General features: G+C 39.9%; 1 long non-coding RNA gene across 2 annotated transcripts; it reads right to left on the minus strand.

The window, feature by feature from the left end:
- Positions 1–1680: 1680 nt before the first annotated feature.
- Positions 1681–10978, minus strand: LOC133252731 (uncharacterized). Of its 2 annotated transcripts, XR_009738067.1 has the most exons (5): positions 10763–10976; positions 8350–8512; positions 7401–7502; positions 3452–4240; positions 1681–2489 (listed from the first exon to the last, which is right to left on the minus strand). It is a non-coding gene; the product is annotated as an uncharacterized LOC133252731 (long non-coding RNA). The 2 variants fall into 2 exon arrangements; XR_009738066.1 differs by having other exon boundaries at positions 3452–7502; positions 10763–10978.
- Positions 10979–11414: the final 436 nt, after the last annotated feature.

Raw genomic sequence — 11414 nt, forward strand, 5'->3', positions numbered from 1 at the left:
GTGAAGAGGTGTGAAGAGGTGAAGAGGCATGAAGGTGTGAAGAGGTGTGAAGAGGCATGTGCTAGGGGTTTATGGAAGAGAAGTTTCCACATACTTTAGGGAGAGCTACCAGAAGAGGTGTCATTCTTTCTTTGAATGGCATGGAGTTGAGATGTGAGTTTTAGAATACTAGTATGGCCATTTCTCTCTCTGTATTGGGATTCCAGCCCATCAAATGCACAAAGAAAGGCAAAATACATTAAGGTAAACCTTGGGGAAACAGGCCTAATGGCACCAAAAATCTTAGTATCAAGTTGTACCAGAAGGCATATATATACTTGACCATTAAGTTCCATTTTAAGTTTGTCAGTATGGATTATTTTTTAGTCACTAACAACCTAAATATCTCAACAAGATTTAGCTATACTTTTTGTATCAGTGAAAATTAACCCACAGTGTGGTTGACTTGTTGAACCCAACTGCAGGTTCACAAGACAGTGTAATCAACAAGTACATCCCAAACTGTCTGTGCACAGGGAAACATGGAGAGTGTTAGTGTTAATATAGGGACTAATTCTCCAGACAGCATTAAATCTAGTTAAGGAAAGAGGAATAAACTAGTGGGATAAACTAAAGGAAGACGGGCCAGGCAATACTATATATTCCCAAGGCCTTGGTACAGAACAAAAGTTACAGGTTTAGAGGGTTTTCGAGAAGGGTAGGGTCCCTTTGACCTGCGATTATTAGAGATGCTCTGGGCAAGAGGTGAGATTTGAGCTGGCTCTTAAAGTAGAAAGTGTGTAGCAGTAATGGTACTGATATCCATTTGTATTTTATCTACTGTCTCTGAAAACCATATAGGAGTCCCTGAGATGCTAGGGTTTGATAGTTTCAGGGGGAAACATTTCTCATTCTAAGGGTTTTCTACATGGAAGACCTTCATTTAGAGCAATGTTCTCAGAGTGAGGTTTCTGAATCAGCTGCATCACCCATCATCTGGGACTCAGAAGAAATGTAAATGTTCAGGTACCAACCCAGATCTACTGATTCAGAAGCTTAGGGCACGGATCTAGCAATTTCTGTTTTCACAAGCCCTCTAGGTAAATCTGATCTACTCCCAAGTTTGAGAAACACTAATCTCAAGTGATTCTTCAATGTTATTAACTGAGTGTTCATGAACTTAGATGAGAAAAAAGAATGAAGGGTTTTGTGTTTATTTTCACTAATTTCTAACCAAAATTGGTATTTCCTCCCATTATGGGGGCTTCCCACATGGCACTTCTTGCCAATGCAGGAGACAGATATAAGGGACAAGAGATCAGTCTCTGGGTTAGGAAGATCTCCTGGAGAAGGGCATGGCAACACATTCCAGTCTTCTTACCTGGAAAATCCCATAGACAGAGGAGCCTGGAGGGCTGCAGCCAATAGAGTTGCAGAGTTGGGCATGACTGAGGAGACTTAGCACTCCATTAGAGACAAACCAGAGTGGTATTTAGCATTTATTTCCATCTCCAAAAGAAATCAGAGGTATTTTCATGCCTCATGTCAGTGGTTGCAGACATCTCAAACTGTCACTGACACTCATTGCTACTTTGAAATACAGTAATTATTAGGCCCGTGCTGGATCTTATCATTAACATGTTAATAAGGAAACACATATCATTATATCTCCAATTTTAAAAAATATTTTGATAACTGCATTTTAATATAATTGATTTCCCTAGCAAGTCTATGCATTTTATTTTATATATTTAAACAATAATCTTAGGGAGAGGATCCAAGTTCCTTCACTGGACCACTGGAAGGAAGCCTGGCATGAAAAGTGTTCATTCCTGACCTAGGGGTAAAGCTGGGGTGTCTTTATCATCCTTTATTCAGTGCTCCCAGCAGAAGGAGGGGGCCCATCTGAGTGGTGAGAGGTGTGGAAGCTGCAGGGAAATGTTTACTCCAACCTTTCCCCTTCTCTCTTGCTGTACGTGCCTCTGTGCAGAGCTCATATGTCCCCACCTGCTCTCACCCATGCATTCAGGGTTCCACAGTGGCCCAGCTCTGCCCTTGGCTAGTGAGCATATTTGTCTAATTCAGACCTGAAATGCCAGGAAGCCTACGTGGACACTGACCCAATGCCACTTACTCTGATCCAGCTGTTACCATTCACAAAGCTAACATTTTCATCTCCAGCTGTCTATCTCCTATGTTTCTTAATTGGTTCCAAAAATAGGCAGGGAAGAAAAACATCATTTATTGGCCTTCTAAAACTTCACCAGTCTATGCATCTATCTCCTTCTCTCTCCTTTTTTTTTTTTTTTTTTGTTTTGTTTGTTTTTCTTCTGGGAATATGCTCATGAGAAGGAGACATTGTGGGAAAGCAGGCAGCCCCTTCTCCACTCAGGAGGTTTCTTAATGGTTTATTAAGTAGCATTGGTACCAGATGCCAGACAGAAGATGCTGCAATGTTCTTCCTTCTCAGGTGTCCTAGAATCAGAGCTGTAAATTAGTTGGGCCATTGCCTTTTAAAAGAGGAGGAAAATATGAAGTGATAGTAGTCAAGGTCATTGTGCATCCAAGGAAATCTGTGAACCACCTGTAAAGATTCTTTCTAACAGCTCTACGGACAGACACTGGCTGACTTTCTTGATCTACAGATCAGACTTTTTCCCTACACAACTCTTTATTCTGTTTGTAATTTTTAACTCCTTAGATAAAATATAATTAACTTTACTACAAGTTAAAACAGAGCAATGTGGTTACAACATTTAACTCTGCAATATGCAAGGTCATAAAGCCAACCAAAATGTTATCTCTGGAATTTGAAGAAAGGTCCCCAAATCAGCCAAGTTTCATACAAACATCTACTACTTGTAGGAACACTTACGATAAATATAGCCCCCCTAATGGTGACTGTCCTTGTACAGTTCACAGCAACACCATGAGATGGAATTACCATGATCCATCTGTTACAGATGAGGCCACTGAGATTTAAGGGAGATAAGGTAACTTTCCCAAAGTAACTGAGAGTGGTAGGGCTAGGATTCAAATCCTGACCGGGACATCAGAAAGCCCAGATTTTAGCTGTTCTCAGATATACCAGTCTCTTCCGTGCAGCTCTAACACACCATCTCTCTCCCAACAATCTTGTAGCTTCAGTTCCAAATTCATGAATATTTAGAGTGCTTGACTCACATTTTCACAATTTATCTAATTTAACAGCCATGTTACATGAGTCATATTATCACATCACTTATATATATATAAGCAAATCAAGACTTAGGAAATGGAAGACATTTGAGGTCAAACCATATAGCTCCTACTAAAGTACCAGAGCTGACATATAAGCTCCAGTCTTAAACTAAGTCCAGATTTTTATGAATTCTGGTAAATAATAGGTTGTACTGACAAGGATTCTTTATCCACAGAACCTCAGCCCAGCAAATTCTATCTGAGGTAGCGGGTGGGGCACATAAAAGGATACGGCCTTGGGATTTCCCTGGCGGGCCAGTGGCTGGGACTTCCCCTTCCAGTGCAGGGGTGCAGGTTCAGCCCCTCGTTGGAGAGCTAAGATGCTAAGATCCCATGTGCCTTCTGGCCAAAAAACATGAAACAGAAACAGTATTGTAACAAATTCAATAAAGACTTTTATAAAATGGCCCATGTAAAAAAAAAAAAAAAAAGGATACAGCATCATATAGCATCAATGCTTTGGGACACTAGGGCTTCTTGTACTTCTCATCTACCTGCATTTCTGATAGGAATATTCATTTGTTGTCTCCAAATCCTAGCAAAAGCTTCTGATTCCTATTTCAGACAGAATAAAATAACTTTACATAACATAGCAATAGCATTTCCACACATGGCATATAGCCCTTTTGGAATTTTGGTTGGAAAGACTGATATAATTGTCAAATCTTTCAGTTTTGATGAAAAGTGAAGGCGAGGAGCATAGACTCTGAACAGAGCAGCTTTGACTTTTGTCAGCTCATTAGCAGAAGTCTTCAAACACATCTCCAACTCTTGGTGGTCAGTCATGCTCAGTGTTAACACAACGTGACTGGCCCTACGGGCAGAGAAGCAACCTTATCCGCACCACTCCCCTCCCCCTTTTACAAAATGATTGCATAAAGAGATTGGGATATAAGGTCAAAATTGGGCTTACCAGGCAGAAAATGGCCCTTGTTTGCTGCTGCTGCTGTCTCTTCAGTCGTGTCCGACTCTGTGCGACCCCATAGACGGCAGCCCACCAGGCTCCCCTGATGGGTAAAAACTGCTCTTTTGAGCAACAGTTGTTTTCGTCATCCTTTGCGTGGAGGTAGTTGACATAATTGTGCTAAGTGGTGTGAAAGGGAAACCTGCTTCAAGGCTACCATGATAATGAGTATTGTCTGGGAGACTGGAGAAAAGGCGGTTAATAATATAATTTTTCATGCTTTTTTGTTGTTGTTCAGCTAAAAATAAAAGTCTCATTAAACAATTTTAAGTGAATTACATTTCTCCATTTCTCTCACAATTAATTTTTGTGCAGCCCAACTGCTATTTGCAATTTGATGCCTTTGCACAGAGCAGGGCAGCATGAATTGCTTGAGGACCAGCAGAGGGCAATGCTGAGCTGAAGCTGGTGCTAGAACCTTGCTTCTGGCTGTAAAATTGTGCTTGTTATTAAATGAAATCTTAAGGCTAACTTAGCCACAGAGGAAATTAAGCTGCTAATTATGTGTGTCTAAACCACTAAAAATGGGTCCAGTTGTTGCTCAAGATTTCAGAAACACCCACCTCTTCTCCTTGGTTTTGAAATATGTAATTATGTCTGGAAATAGTACCTGTTAATGATTTTATACAATTAAAAGAAATATTTTCAGAGTTGTCTATTCTCACAGCCTGTCGCTTTCCAAATAAGCAAAAGATTGGTAGAACTGGTTAATTAATGGATTTTTGTTTGTTTATTTTTCCAAATCATCTATGTCAATGTCTTTATAAAATCTGAGTCATCGTGTTTACGCCACATATAACAGAGTTCTAAGGATTCAGGCAGGATGACCACACTGTTTTTATAGCACTTTCTTAAAAAACAGGTTTCTTCAAAGGCAAAAATTTCAAAGATTTGGCAGATTTGGAGACAAGCAATTCTGATTTGGGATAGAAAAGGAGTGATGATTTCACAAATGTTCATATGCATTTAGAAAGGTGAATTTATTGTGAGTTTATCTGCATGACAAGGAAATAAAAAATGTATCTCAAAGTAAGTCAGGAGCCAGTAACTGGCCAGTATTAATTTAGGTTCTTCCTGCTGTGTCAGGCAGCCTGTAGCGGTCCATAAATGATCAGATAAGCAAAAGAAAAAGAAATTTAATACCAGATTTTGACAAAAATGAGAATGCAAGTTAATAGTAAATGTCTGTGTTACAGTGAATAACTTGAATAATTTGCATGGCTCAGGCCCTTCAGTTTGCAAATACTGTTTTAATTAGATCTCTTGTAGTTTCTGTAGCTCAACAGCATCACCTAGGAGTTTGTTAGATATGCCGAATCTCAATCTATTAAGTCAGAATCTACATGTTAACCAGTTGGCAGGAGACTGGATTGCACCATCGACTTTGAGAACTACCATTTTAGGTCTTATCTCTGGTAATTTGCTTGCTCTGAAAAAGGCATCCTTCCGGCTTCCAGTTTAGAGAAAATTCATAAAGCCTAGCAGAGTCTCGGAGAAGGCAATAGCACCCCACTCCAGTACTCTTGCCTGGAAAATCCCATGGACGGAGGAGCCTGGTGGGCCGCAGTCCATGGGGTCATTAAGAGTCGGACAAGACTCAGCGACTTCACTTTCACTTTTCACTTTCCTGCATTGGAGAAGGAAATGACAACCCACTCCAGTGTTCTGGACTGGAGAATCCCAGGGATAGGTAAGCCTGGTGGGCTGCCGTCTATGGGGTCGGACACAACTGAAGCGACTTAGCAGCAGCAGCAGCAGAGTCTTATTTAGAATGAATTAAAAGAAGTTTTGTGGCTGTAGGCTTTTTCCCCTTTGTAAAAAAATAAAGCCTTTTGAAATCTTTAACGATGCTTTTTTCCCCCAGCTGGTTTTAATTGGGCCTAAATTATTACCAGTCACGACCCAGAGTCCTGAAAGAGTTAATGTACAGAGGACATGGTGTTTGCATATTCCTTTTTAGTATTTTTGGTCTTGCTGAAGATTATGAAATGTGGGTTTGCCATTCGTTGCATTGACTTGGCTCTCCAGCTGGTTCTATGCTTTTCATGGGTGTCATGGAAGGATGAAAATAACCCATTCCACTTATCCATCAAGAGCTATGAACCGGAAACTTTTTCCTCCCTCTTCAAGCAAAAAAGGCAGCAGGACTAAATCAGCCAATCAGAGTAATGAGTCTGTCTTGCTTGGAGAAGTGGGATTAATCTAAATCAGATACTTTTCACACTGGTAATTTTAACTAATTCCCTCAAGAAAGTGCAAGAAATTAGTGAAGGCCCCCATAGTCGTGCAAGTGTTCTGGTACAGAAAGTGAAGTTGCTCAGTCGTGTCCAATTCTTTGGGATCCCATGAAGTGTAGCCTACCAGGCTCCTCCGTCCAGGGGATTTTCCAGGCAAGAGTACTGGAGTAGGTTGCCATTTCCTTCTCCAGGGGAATCTTCCTGACCCAGGGATCAAACCCCAGTCTACTGCATTGCAGTCAGACGCTTTACCATCTGAGCCCCCAAGGAAACCACAGTTCTGGTACAGGGAGACACGTAATACCTTTTAACCTTGTTAATATCTTATCCTGCTGGCTTCTACAACTGATTCAAAGAATGGCTAAGACTCTTCAACCCAGCATTACAAAGAAATCCAGCCTTCAAGGAGGAAGACCAAAAAGTCCTGAGATACACTATGAATGGTGAGAGATCTGACTGCCTTGATTAAATTGCTCCCCGCATTGTCTTTCTGCCTCTGTCACAGCAATCATGGGAGAATCTAAGCTGCCAGCCTGTTCTGTGGGATATTCAAACTGAAGTTTTCCTCCTGCAAGATGCATATGCTTTTCGGTGTGTGATTTGCAGGAACCAGGCTGACGAGGGCCCAGAAGAGGACAGCTCAGGTGTGCCATGGCTCCTGAGTCAGGGAGAGCCTCTCTCTTCTGAGGCTGTCTCTCTCTTCTGCAAGCCTGTCTGAACATTTGAGGTCTGTTCAGCAGGAAGGGCTCCCTGGATAACATTGCAGTGCTTCTCAGATGGGCTTTCCCCTCCCCTTTCAACAAAAGGAAAGTCCTTTCTTAATGCTAGCCCTCCTTTCTTGGTTTGTCAAACAGAAGCTACAGTAGAAACAGACTAGATTTTATTTGACTTGTGGGCACTGACCTAGGACTCTTCCCTGAAATTCTCCACAAACGTTTTTAGCAGGAAAAAATGGTCAAGAGTTAGAAAGAGAAAAGTACCTCTGCACCCAGAGCAAGGTGTTTATCCATGAGACTTTGACGATTTTGTTGGTTAGTTTTTCTTTGTTTGCTTAATGTCAGGTTTATTGATGTGTAAGTTACCTGGAATAAAATCCATTCTTTTTATATAGTTCTATTAGTTTTGACCAATGAAACCACAAGCAATATGTAGAACATTTTGGTTAGCCCCAATCTCTCTGGAACCCCTTTTATAATCACCCTCCACCCCAATTCCTGGCAATCTCTGATATATTTTCTGTCCCTGTAATGTTGTCTTTAGTCCTGGAGGATATAATTAAGCTTTAAAAAAAATAGGTCTTTTCTCATAAGAGCTAACAAATAGGTCCAATTAGTACAATAATGTATAATTTAAAAAATAGGTCTGGAGTCAGATAAATACAGGTTTCAATCCTGACTCTGCCCCTTTGCTCACACTGATTTAGGGTATATTACTTAGTTAAGTCAAGCCTCAGTTTTCTTATCTATTAAATGTGCTAATAATCAGTAACATTTATTAAATACTACATTACTTGCTGAGACTTGTTTCAAATCACTGTGAGATGCTACCCTATTGATGTGATAGCTAATTTCTTGTCTTTCCTATTATTGTTTCTTTCTATTTAATCTTATTACCAATATTAGAGGATTGTGATGGTGGTTTAGTCACTAAGTCTCATCCGACTCTTGTGACCCCATGGACTGTAACCCGCCAGGCTCCTCTGTCCATAGGATTTCCCAGGCAAGAATACTGGAGTGGGTTGCCATTTCCATCTCCAGGGGAACTTTTTGACTCAGGGATCAAACCCAGGTCTCCCGCATTGCAAGCTAGGAATCTTAAATTACACATTTTATCCTCCACAATGCCTATCAGAAGACATATCTGTTTTGACTACTATAACAAAATATCACAGACTGAGTGGCTTATAAACAACAGAAATGTATTTCTCACAGTTCTAGAGCATGTGAAGTCCAAGGTCAAGCTACATTCCATGCATGATGAGAGCCCACTTTCTGATTCATAGACTGCTATCTTCTTGCTGTAACCTCATACGTCAGAGAGGTGAGGGATTTCTTTCATAATGACACTAAATTCCACTTATGAGGGCAGAGCACTATCAAAGGCCCCCAAAACAGCATATTAGGGTGTCAGGCTTCAACACTGGGGAGCTCATGAGCATTCAGTCTATAGCAGTATAGAAATCACATCAAATAATATTAAACATTACACTGAAAAATTAATGCATTCACATTGTATTATTTCAATATATAGAGGTATTCATAAATGATTGTATTATTGATACATGCTTCTAAAATTTACATAAAAAGTACAGTTTTAGACCTTTTTTCAACTTTTCCCCCCTACTTATGGTTTTTAAGACTCATCCATTATTTAACTACTAAATAGCATTACATTACATGAATAGACCAGTCTGTTTTTCCATTCTGGTGTCCAGGGATAGTTAGGGTGTCTCCATGCTTTGACTATGCAAAGGTACAAGCATTGCCTTGAATAGGAACAATATCACCTAGTTAAAAAGTGGTTTCCTTTGGGGAGAGGACAAAGAGGAGAAAAGGAGGCAGATAGGGAGCTTTAGATGTAGCTGTAATATATTTTTTCTTTAAGAAAAGAAAAGAAATAGCACCCTGGAGCAACAGAGATAGCAAATGTTAATATTCATCTGCTAATTTAGGGTGACGAGTTCATGAGAGGTCATTATTTTTGGTGTTTTCCGTATTTTAAATTATTCTATAATTAAAAAGGAAATTAAATATATATAAAAAAGAAAAAGAAAAATCAATGAGCATGGTTCTATCCTGGAGTATATAAACATTATTAGTGGCACTCTTGGGTGTTTCATAAATAACAAAATTTCTGCCATGACCAATGTAAGGTATTTGTGACATATCCTAGTTAGTTTGATAACATAATGTCAAGAGTCAAGCTTCACCCTGATACGGCTTTCATGAGTGATAACAGCTCTGTGATGTTTTTCTGTAAGGACCTAACTGTATTTTTTTTCCTGCTGTTCTTCTTTTGGCTGTTTTGGTTGAAAGTAATGAGTTTTAGGCACTAAGAAACAGGCACAGAGCCCCTTTAAAAATAACTAGATGAAGTTTGTATGTTAAAGAGAAAAGGGTTATGGGGCCTCTTGTAATTCATGTCATCAAACTCTGCTGTTAGCAGGAGTTGGCTAATACAGGGCGCCCAGGGAATAAGCATGCTTTTGCCTTCATTTTACTCATCTTTTACAAAATGAAAGGAACTTGGCTTTGGACAGGAAATAGCTAAGCTTTGGAAATAGTTGTGAGGCTTATCCCATTCTTTCATTTTAATGACTTTCCCTGGTATTTAATCCCATCTTCCCCTTCTTCTGTGACTATACTTATTAGCATGCTCTTTGGATAGCTAAGAAAACAAACAAAGCTATCAAAATACAGCTCCCACCAAGTTCCCCTTGTTAAGGTGGTTAGTGAGCATGTTTCCCTGCCCCCTTGTGGCTTGATTACAGAATTCCTGCTGCGGTGACTCCCACAGCTCATTACCCTGCCTCTGAAAATGCTGAGGTATGGAAGGTCCAAGCCTCAGCTCTGCCCTTGGCTGAAGAATAGATGGCCACCATTAGTCACTGAGTTTGATCTTCATGATAGCATTTGCCTCTTAAGGCACTGTGGGTTCCAAAATATTCCTGCTGTCAGATGACCTGAGGTGACTTGAACTTCAAGCCCAGAAGATCCAAGATCTCATTTTCCATATGGAAGGTCTGAATCTGCAAAATAGGTCATGAGCTGGACCCACAAGTACTTGAGAAAAGTCATGGCTTCAGAGGGAGACTCTTCCTTTTGAGACTGTGGTGTGATCTCCAGGACCAACCCTGCTTGTTAGAACCAACAGATATTCATTTCACAACAGATGAAGAGGCTACATTTTATCACAGAAGGTCTATTAGATGGAATTTTGAGCTGAGTGTGATGTGCAATGCCACATAGCGTGAGATGCAGCTTGCTATTGTTAAGATATAAGGGGCAAGGTTTAATATTAAGCAGACCAAAGAAAGATTTCATGGCTGGATTATCATGAGAAACCTTTAAAGTAGGGCATAGATGAGAGCACTTTAGAGCAATAATTAGTTTTTCTCAAACTATGACAGTCCTGAAGTCCATCATGTGTGATCATCATTCAATTTAGTCCCTCAAGGTGTACACTTCCAAAATTTGTATTTACCAAGAATGGGCTGAAATGCAGTCACTGCCCTACTATTAAAAAAAAAAAAAATATATATATATATATATATATATATATATATATATATATGTATATATATATAGTCATTTCCATTTCACAGACAGGAAAACTGACTCACCAATGAATTAAAAATGTCTGTTACAGATTTCACAGTAGACCAGTAGCAGAGCACAAAGGTATATCATGCCTTAGATAAGAATTCTTATCTCTAGCACAGACTTTCTCTCTGTAACAGTAATGAACTGCTTCACTGCTTCCTAATGCACCATGTGCCTTCGTCAACTTGTCCTTCTAGGCTGCTTGAGGCACCAGGTCACTGTGTCACAATGCACTGTCAGATGTCACAGTAACATCAGATGGGTGATGACAACAGGGGTGCAAGCCAAGGGGTGTGGACATGTCAACACTTCCGTCGTTCAGCATATAGATCATGCTATTTTCTGTATCGGTATTCAAAAAAGGTGCTTGGGGATAACAGAGAAGCTAAAAAATAAAAATGAATCTCTGCCCCCTGGCAAAATGGTTTATCATCTGCTTGCTAGCCTCAACTTTTCATCAGGCTCTCATATTTGATTTACAGTTTGAAAACTGTAAAGCCAGGATAAAGCTACATTTATGCTAATATTGTAATTGTGCAGATAATTTTGCATAATAATTATAGCTCTTGCCTTCCACTCTATAGGAGTACAAATGGCCAGATTTGTAATATATTGTATTTTGGAAATAGTGAAAGTGTTAGTCAGCTCAGTCATGTCTGACTCTTTGCAACC

Source organism: Bos javanicus, chromosome 8 (assembly GCF_032452875.1).
Source record: "Bos javanicus breed banteng chromosome 8, ARS-OSU_banteng_1.0, whole genome shotgun sequence".
Classification (NCBI taxonomy): Eukaryota; Metazoa; Chordata; class Mammalia; order Artiodactyla; family Bovidae; genus Bos; species Bos javanicus.